This window comes from Microtus pennsylvanicus, chromosome 11 (assembly GCF_037038515.1).
Source record: "Microtus pennsylvanicus isolate mMicPen1 chromosome 11, mMicPen1.hap1, whole genome shotgun sequence".
Taxonomy (NCBI): domain Eukaryota; kingdom Metazoa; phylum Chordata; class Mammalia; order Rodentia; family Cricetidae; genus Microtus; species Microtus pennsylvanicus.
Window position 1 is genome coordinate 59,917,286 of NC_134589.1, and position 10,294 is coordinate 59,927,579.

General features: G+C 46.7%; 1 pseudogene; it reads left to right on the top strand.

The window, feature by feature from the left end:
• Window positions 1–6,785: 6,785 nt before the first annotated feature.
• On the top strand, window positions 6,786–7,506 carry LOC142859406 (large ribosomal subunit protein eL13 pseudogene; annotated as a pseudogene).
• Window positions 7,507–10,294: the final 2,788 nt, after the last annotated feature.

Here is a 10,294-nt window from a genome sequence, read left to right on the forward strand (position 1 = left end):
TTGCATATGCAGGAATAGGAAAGTCAAGAAGGAATTCCATAGTCTCAAACTGAGGAGGTAGAGAGTCCATATGTCTGTCTTATCACGGTTGAAATGTCACGTCATCTGAAGCTTGTTGAGGTCTTCCCTGGGCTCCTCAGAACAAACTCTTGATGGGAACGAAGGGATAGGGAGGTGTGCCAACCTCCCGTAGGTGGTGCTGTTATTCTGAGAGCATAGCTTGGATGGGGGTCAGATTGATTTGTGATCCTCTATGTTGGCTGGATTTTTTTTGTTGTTGTTGTTTTTGTTTTTCGAGACAGGTTTTCTCTGTGGCTTTGGAGCCTGTCCTGGAACTAGCTCTGTAGAACAGGCTGGTCTTGAACTCACAGAGATCCGCCTGCCTCTGCCTCCCAAGTGCTGGGATTAAAGGCGTGCGCAACCATCGCCCGGCTTGTTGGTTGGATTTTTAAGTTCCTTAGAAACCAATTTGTTGGGCGGTGGTGGCACACGCCTTTAATCCCAGCACTTGGGAGGCAGAGGCAGACAGATCTCTGTGAGTTTGAGGCCAACCTGGTCTACAAGAGCTTGTTCCAGGACAACTAGGGCTGTTAAGTAGAGAAACTCTGTCTCATAAAACAAAAAATTAAATTGTTAAAATATTTAACTCCAGATTAAAACCTTAGTAGCATTGTGCAGCACTTTTATCTCGTTAGTAAGGGAAGACCTGGGCCACATGGTCTAAGGAAGTACTGGACTGACACATATTCTGTATCTGTCTGTTCCCCTTCTTCCTCAAATCTGATCCAAAGTCTCCCACTTCCTCAGAGGGAGAAGACATAGAGTTCAACTTATGTTTGGGGTGTCTCTTTAGAATTGTTCACTATGGAGCTGGAGAAATGGCTCATAGGTTAAGAGCAATGGCTGATCTTCCAGAGGTCCTGAGTTCAATTCCCGGCAACCACACAACCATCTATAATGAGATTTGGTGCCCTCTTCTGGCCTGCAGCATACATGCAGACAGAACACTGTATACATAATTAATAAATTATGGGGGGGCAGAGGCAGGGGTATCTCTGTGAATTCAAAGCTACACTTCATAGCAGGTTCCAGACCAGCCAGGACCATATAATGAGACCTGTCATTTTTTTCTCACTAGTTTTACTTTATGTGTATGAGTATTTGTCTGCATGTATATTTGTGCATCATATATATTCCAGGTATGGCATCCTGTGGGACTGGAGTTAGAGAAGGTTGTGAGGCCCCATTCGTGTTCTGCAATATTTTGATTATTTTATGACAAAGTTTGTTTTGAGTAAGAGGGCAGAACTAGACACTAGCTGACCGTAGAGATTTGGATGACTGTAGAAGGGAGAAAACAGGCATAACCCACAGCATTTATTTTCTAATTTTGCCAAATACAAATGGGCTAAATAATGTAACTGTAATTCTAACTTAATAACTGTTTTGTCATATATAATCTTACTATATTTAAGTTAAAAGCCTTCCTTTTTAGTTAGACAAAAGGGGGAAATACTGTGGATATGCTCATTGTTAATAAAACACTGATTAGCCGGGTGATGGTGGCGCACGCCTTTAATCCCAGCACTCGGGAGGCAGAGGCAGACGGATCTCTGTGAGTTCGAGACCAGCCTGGTCTACAAGAGCTAGTTCCAGGACAGGCTCCAAAGCCACAGAGAAACCCTGTCTCGAAAAAAACAAAAACAAAACAAACAAACAAACAAAAAACAAAAATAAAACACTGATTGGCTGATAGCCAGGCAAAAAATCTAGGTGGGGTGATCAGACTGAGGATGCTGGGGTGGGGTGATCAGACTGAGGATGCTGGAGAAAGAAGGATGGAGTCAGGGGGATGCCAGCCAGCCTGTCAGGGGAACAAGATATCCTAGAGGACAGGTAATGCCATGAGTCATGTAGCAAAACTTAGATTAATAAAAATGGGTTAATTTAAATGCATGAGCTAGTTAGTAATAAGCCTGAGCTAATGGCCAAACATTTATAAATAATACTAAGTCTCTGTGTGGTAATTCAAAAGCAGCTGCAGGGACAGGAAAACTCCGCCTACACATGTGAGTATTGGGACTCAAAACCATGTCATCTGGAAGAACAGCAGTGAGTGCTCTTAGCCTCTAAGCCATCTCTCCAGCCCCACCCTGCCTTTTTTTTTTTTTAAAGGAGGAGAGGTTTGTTTTAGCTACAGTTTTAGGGCAGAAAGTGTGTTAATTTCTTAAGTATCTCTGTCTAGTAAAATTGGTACTCACTATCACACCCAAACTGGAGGTCATCATAGGCCAACATTACCAGACCTTTTCTTGGTCTAAAGTTGATGTTCTTATGAGTATCAGTCTATAATAAAGGAAACTGGGGCTCAGAGAAAGGCCAGTGCTTGCCACAGGGAGCAGGGCAAGATCTATCAGAGGTCTATCAGCGTCCAAAGTATTGTGTAAAAGTTTTCTCTAAGATTAAACATTCCATCCTTCCGGGAAGCTCTTTAAGCAGGAAGATGAACAACTCAAATGCTTTGGGAAGTTCCTGAAACTGATCAGATTCTTTAAACCTCCCCTCCTTGCCAGAGTACACAGTAAACACTTGAGAGTTCCCCTTGGGAGCAAAGCTGGGCTAAGATCCAGACCAGATTGGCTGTTTGGAAGAGGTCTAGACCATGGTTCCTTGGAAAGGACTCTTTGCAGCTGGTTGAGCTACCTACAGGCTGTGAGTTGTCACTGGTAAGAGTTGGCCTTGGCAGTGCAGCTGTCTTTGATTCATTTCTGCTTCTGGAAGTAACTCTTCACCCTTATTTCTGTAAGTAACCCCAATAAAACTGATTGGTTCACCTGGGCAGTGGTGGTACACGCCTTTAATCCCAGCACTCAGGAGGCAGAGGCAGGCAGATCTCTGAGTTTGAGGCCACCCTGGTCTACAAAGTGAGTTCCAGGGTGGCCAGGGCTATACAAAGAAACCCTGTCTTGAAAATCAAACAAACAAAAACCCTCACTGTGTTAGGGTCCTAGAGAAGCCCCCAAGAAAAGACCAATGGTCGTGTATACAATAAACAAGAGTGTTTTATTAATATTAGAATAACTGCCAACATGTTGGGGTGGCAGATGGCAACCCCAAGAAAAGCCCACAAGCTCCTTTTAAACCGAGTTAGGGGAATTCCAGGGAGGAGAGATCAATCTGGGGACTGATTGGTGACTTTAAACAAACCATTTATGGGCTACTCTAGGATTGGTTGGTTAGAGGCTTTTCAGCTAAGGGTGGGAGAAGCTATCTTTAGCTCTTAAATTTGCAAGAGGTCGTAGGGCGCCCTCTGATTGGTTGATTGGTTGCCCAGGATGCGGCTTCCCCAAGAACTGCTTGCTCAGTTCCAGTTGGTTCCAGTAAACTGAAACTAAGGCCTGGTCGCTGACAGAGGCTACTAGAAGCCTGTCATGGCTCTGGTCTGGCTCCCCAGCTCTCTCAATTGTTTTGCCAAATTGGACTTTGATGGTATCTGTACTTTGGCTGCTACATAGTCTCTGTCTGGGGTGAGCAGATGTGTGTGTTTCTTCTTGTCAGGAAAAGTTTTGTCACACAACAAAAGCCCTGAGGACATCAGTAGGTCACTGGTAAGATGGCCTGAGTTATGGAAAAGGCTGAGAGATCAGCCAGGTGCTGATCACTGTGGGCCACTTCTCCCTGGACCCTAGGGTGCCCTTATAAGAAAGGCAAGTAGGTGTTCACTGAATGGTCTGCATAATACAGAGTGCTGAGAATACTGCTTCCCATTTTCCATAGTGCACTACTCTGTGCTGGCCTTAGCCATCCGACTGACTTTGGTCAATGAATGGTAACAGAAGCTGTAATAAAGCTACAGGCTCCAGTACGCTGACTTGGCAGGTGCCCAGAAGGATGTCCCTCTGCCCAGCCATCAGTCCTTTATCCAGGCCTTAGAGTAAGATACATGAGACATCCACACCCCTCCATGCAGTCTGTATTGAAGCCCTCCTGAAATAGAGGTACCCAGTCACACCAGCCAAGCCAGTGACTCTCAGTCGCCCTACAGAGAGAATTAATAACTTGTGAGTTTTTTTGAGGGGGGGGGGCAACATGGTAGCCATGTTGGATGCGAACTCCATATCATTTGAGCTCTTTTGGTTTTTCCTTATTTTTTTAGCCAGTGTCTTGCCTGGTCTAGTACTGTGTAGTCTAGACTGGCCTCAGACACATTAACAATCTTTCTGCTTGGTCCTTGTTCTCTCTCTCTTTTTGTTTGTTTGTTTGTTTTGTTTTTCGAGACAGGGTTTCTCTGTGGCTTTGGAGCCTGTCCTGGAACTAGCTCTGTAGACCAGGCTGGTCTCGAACTCACAGAGATCTGCCTGCCTCTGCCTCCCGAGTGCTGGAATTAAAGGCGTGCACCACCACCGCCCAGCCGGTCCTTGTTCTCTTAAGTGCTAGTATTACAGGCGTGTCTGACCATGGCCACACTCTTGAGCTCTTAGGTCTTGAAACCATGCTTATTGTAACCTTGAGTTTTACTCTTTTTTTCTTTTTCCTTTGATTTGTTTTTTTCCCTTCTGTTTTTTTTTTTTTGTTTGTTTTTTTTTTTTTTTTTGGTTTTTTTCGAGACAGGGTTTCTCTGTGGCTTTGGAGCCTGTCCTGGAACTAGCTCTGTAGACCAGGCTGGTCTCGAACTCACAGAGATCCGCCTACCTCTGCCTCCCGAGTGCTGGGATTAAAGGCGTGCGCCACCATCGCCCGGCTTCCCTTCTGTTTTTTAAGACAAGCTATGGTGTTTAGAATAAGGATGGCTTCCACTGAATCATAGACTTGTATACTTCATCCCCAGTTGGTGGCACTATTCAGATAGGATTAGGAGTGTAGGGAAAGGGCCCAGGGAAAGAACATCCTGCCCTGGACTTGACCCCAAGCCCAAAACCAGGGTCAAAGGGAAAACACCCTGCCCCTGGCTTGACCTGGATCTCCTACAACTTGGAAATCCCCGTTCTGTGACTCAGTGTTATTAGCCAATCAATAATTCCAACCCCCAACCATGCAGGAATTTTCCACTAGCTCACTGCACATGCTCCAAAAAACCTATAAAAGCCCTTCCCTCCACCCGACCCTCTGCTGTCTCTTCCCGTTCAAAGGCAGCTGCTGTTCTGTTCTCTCCAATAAATCTCTCTTGTGAGGTTTGTTCTGTGGTGTGACTTTGTGGTATTCCTTGGCTCCTGACTGCCAAGATGACCTTGTGCAGGGAAAACCCTCACAAGGAGGTGGAGTCTTGATGGAGAAAGTACGTCACTGGGGGTGGACTTTGAGGTTTCAGTTCCAGTTAGTGCTCCTTCCGTCATGCTTATGGATCAAGATGTACGATCTCAGCTGTTCCTGACACCATGCCTTTGCCCACCAAAGTCCACCATGGACTCTAACCCCTTTGAAACTGTAATCCCAATTAAATGTTTTCTTTTCTCTTTCTTTTCTTTGGTTTGTTTTTGTGGTTTTTTTTTTTTTTGAGGCAGGGTTTCTCTATGTAGCCCTGGCCTGGCTATCCTGGAACTCTTTCTGTAGACGAGGCTGGCCTCAAACTAAGAGATCTACATGCCTTTGCCTCCTGAGTGCTAGGATTAAAGGCACACATTCATATTGCCTGGCAAATATTTTCTTTTTATGTTGTCTTGAGCAAGGTGTTTTGCCACAATAGAAAGGAAAGATGGGCTGAGCAGTGGTGGCACATGCCTTTGTTCCCGGAACTTGGGAGACAGAGATAGGTGGATCTCTGTGAGTTCGAAGCCAGCCTGGTCTACAGAGGGAGTTCCAGGACAGGCACCAAAGCTACAGAGAAACCTGGTCTCGAAAAACAAAACAACAACAACAAAAAAAAACCAAAAGACAAGAACAACAAAAAAAGAGAGAAGAAAAGAAAGACAAAGAAAAAGTAAGGTGGAAATTGGGACTAGGAAGTAGCTTATTGCTATGTTAGACTTGCCCATGTGGGTTTTTTGAGGATGTGGAAGGCTTTGGAACTTTAGACTAGAATGTGGTTGAATGTTATAAGCAGGGTTGAATGGACCATCCTACTAGGAACTTGGAAAACTGCTATGAGCAACATGAACTGTGGAGTTCAAAGAGCTTCAGAGGGGAACACTATCAGCAAACTGGCTAGAGACCGTCCTTGTGATATTTGGGCAAAGAATGTGGCTGTCTTCTGCTCCTGTCCTAAGAATTAGCCTGAGACTAAATTGAAAAGTAATACATCAATTTCCTGAGAGGGGGAGATTTTAAGACAGCCTAAAGTTAACTCTGTTGTATGGTTATTAGTAACCACTCATATGCAGGTCTACAATGAAAAAGAAGCAGGGCCGGGCGATGGTGGCGCACGCCTTTAATCCCAGCACTCGGGAGGCAGAGGCAGGCGGATCTCTGTGAGTTCAAGACCAGCCTGGTCTACAGAGCTAGTTCCAGGACAGGCTCCAAAGCCACAGAGAAACCCTGTCTCAAAAAACCAAAAAAAAAAAAAAAAAAAAAAAAAACCCCCCAAAAAAAAAGAAAAAGAAGCAGGGAAGGGATGAGAGCCCAGCTCTGTTCCTGGAAAGGTTGATGGCGGCTTTCAAATAATACTTGCCCTACGACCTGGAGTCTGGGGAAGTACAGCAGGCCATTATCTTAGCCTATGTCAATCAAGCAGCACCAGAAAGTAAGAGAAAATTACAGTCTTTAGAAAGACTCGGAGAGAGGGACCTAAGAGACTTAGTAGCAGTGGCAGAAAAGGTTTACAATAAGAGAGAAACACCCTTTCCTCTCGGCCGTTCCCCTGCACGGGAGGCAGCCATGGCGCCCAGCCGGAATGGCATGATCTTGAAGCCCCACTTCCACAAGGACTGGCAGCGGCGAGTGGACACTTGGTTCAACCAGCCTGCACGCAAGATCCGCAGGTGCAAGCCCGGCAGGCGAAAGCGTGCCGCATTGCCCCACGCCCCGTGTCCGGACCCATCAGGCCTATCGTGAGGTGCCCCACAGTGCGCTACCACACCAAGGTCCGAGCTGGCCGGGGCTTCAGCCTGGAGGAACTCAGGGTGGCTGGTATCCATAAGAAGGTGGCTCGGACCATCGGCATCTCCGTGGACCCAAGGAGGCGAAACAAGTCCACCGAGTCCCTGCAGGCCAACGTGCAGCGCCTGAAGGAGTACCGCTCCAAGCTCATCCTCTTCCCCGGGAAGCCTTCCACTCAAAAGAAGGGAGATAGTTTGGCTGAAGAACTTAAATTGGCCACTCAGCTAACAGGACCTGTGATGCCCCTCCGGAATGTTTATAAAAAGGAGAAAGCCAGAGTCATCACAGAAGAAGAGAAGAACTTCAAGGCTTTTGCCAGTCTTCGCATGGCCCGGGCCAATGCCCGCCTCTTTGGCATCCGAGCAAAGAGGGCAAAGGAAGCTGCAGAGCAAGATGTTGAGAAGAAAAAGTGATGTGCTTTTGGAATATTGCAATAAATTTTCCATAAAGCAAAAAAAAAAAATAAGAGAGAAACAGAGGACCAAAAAGAAGAGAGAAGAGAAAGAGAGCATGGAGAAAGGGAAGAGAAGAGAGACAAAAGACAAGAGAGGAGCCTAACCAAAATATTGGATAGGCAGCAAGCTCAAATGGAAAAAGTACTCCTCGCTGCCGAGGCAGGAGGACAGGAGGGAGGCCAATGATTCCAGCCTAAATTAGGAAAGAATCAGTGCAGGTATTGTAAGGAAGAAGGACATTGGGCCAGAGAGCGCCCCAAAATAAGAAACAAAGAAGAAGCATCGACAGGATTGGGAAAAAGTCAACTCCCATCCTTCCTGCCTTGGAAGAAGACAGTGATTAGGGGAGACGGGGCTCAGCCCCCTCCCTGAGCCTAGGGTAACCCTAAGAATGGAGGGGAAACCTATCCAATTCATGGTGGATACAGGGGCAGAAAGTTCAGTACTGTTGACACCTGAGGGACCCCTGTTGGGGAAACAGACCTGGGTGCAAGGTGCGACAGACACCAAACCCTATAAATGGACGACCCGAAGAACAGTGGACTTGGGAGTGGGACGCGTAACCCACTTATTCTTAGTCTTTCCTGAATGTCCATATCCCTTCCTGGGGTGTGACCTGCTCACCAAAATGAGAGCACAGATCTATTTTACCAATGCAGGCGCCATCAAACACCCAGATGGAAAGGTCATTGGAGTGTTTTTCAGTGCCTTTGGAGGAGGAGTACTGCCTCCACAAACAGAAATTTACCCCCAGCCCAGATATGGACACATGGCTCCGAGAATTTCCAACAGTCTGGACAGAGCCAGGGCGAATGGGGTTGGCCAAACATCAGCCACCAATACATGCGGAACTGAAGGATAATGCAGACCCTGTGAAAGTTCCCCAGTACCCCATGACTCTGGAGGCCAAAAAGGGAGTTACTCCCCACATAAGACGGCTTCTACAAGAGGGGATCTTGTGGCCCCTTTCAGTCCGCATGGAACATGCCCCTCCTGCCGGTTAAGAAACCACACACCAACGATTATTGGCCTGTTTAGGACCTCAGAGAAGTCAACGAAAGGGTAATGGATATCCATCCCACTGTACCTAACCCTTATACCTTGCTGAGCATGCTCCCACACAAAAAGGGGTGGTATACAGTTCTTGATTTAAAAGATGCTTTCTTTAGTCTCCTGCTTGCCCCAAGTAGCCAGGGGTATTTTGCCTTTGAATGGCATGATCCGGACATTGGAGTAAGTGGACAGTTGACCTGGACAAGGCTGCCACAAGGATTCAAGAACTCTCCCACAATATTTGATGAAGCTCTTCGTGAGGGTTTGAGTGAGTACCGAGCTCTACACCCTCATGTCTCCCTTTTGCAATATGTAGATGACATTAATAGCCACCAGGTCAGCGGAAGAATGCCTGAGTGGAATCAAAGACGTTTTAACAGCTCTGGGAACATTAGGCTATGGGTATCAGCAAAGAAGGCCCAGATCTGCAGGAAACAGGTGACTTACCTCAGATATATACTAAAGGAAGGTAAGAGATGGCTCTCTGAAGCCAGAAAAGAAACAGTGTTAAAAATACCTATGCCGCCGGGCAGTGGTGGCGCACGCCTTTAATCCTAGCACTCGGGAGGCAGAGGCAGGCGTATCTCTGTGAGTTCGAGGCCAGCCTGGTCTACAAGAGCTAGTTCCAGGACAGGAACCAAAAACTACAGAGAAACCCTGTCTCGAAAAAAAAAATACCTATGCCAAAGACAATGAGACAAGTCAGAGAATTCCTAGGCTCTGCAAGATTTTGCAGACTTTGGATTCCAGGGTGCGCTGAAATTGCTCGCCCTCTCTATGAGGCTACAAAGGAGAAAAATTTAACTTGGAACTCAGAGAAACAGATGACTTTTGATACCATCAAGCAGAGAATGTTGGAGGCTCCCGCCCTAGGCCTCCCTGACATCAACAAGGGAATAGCAAAGGGAGTTTTGACTCAGACCATTGGACCGTGGAAGAGGCCAGTTGCCTACTTATCTAAGAAACTGGACTCTGTGGCCTCTGGGTGGCCTCCATGCTTACACATCATTGTGGCTGTGGCACTGCTGGTCAGAGATGCTGCTAACCCAACTTTGGGACAAACTCTTGAGGTGTGTACCCACATGCTTTGGAATCTATTTTAAAGCAGTCTCCTGACAGGTGGCTAAGTAATGCCAGAGTAACTCATTACCAACCTCTTCTCTTAAACCTTAGCAGAATAACCAACCTTTCAAACACCGACAACCCTGAACCCAGCTACCATGCTGCCTGACCCTGACCTAGAGGCTCCCCTCCATGACTGCACTGAAATTTTAGCTCATGCGTATTGCATTTGATCCCACCTCTGTGATCGACAGATGCAGAAGAGACACGGATGGGAGCAGTTTTGTGCAAGATAAGCACGGGTATGCTGGGGCCGCAGTGACAACAGCCCATGCGGTAGTCTGGGTGGAGGCCCTGCCCACTGGTACCTCAGCCCAGAAGGCCGAGCTGATAGCATTAACAAAAGCCTTGCATCTAGGAAAAGACAAAAGAATCAACGTTTACACGGTCAGCGGGTATGCATTTGCCACCTTGCACATCCATGGGGGTGTTTTACATGGAAAGGGGGCTGCTTACTGCAGAGGGAAAGACTATTATAAATAAACAGGAAATATTAGAATTGCTAGAATCACTCTGGCTTCCAAAGAAGCTAGCGGTAATGCATTGCCCAGGACACCAAAAGAGAACAGATGCTATCTCTAGGGGAAACAATCTAGCAGACCAAAAAGCAAAGGAGGCAGCCCTGATGACAG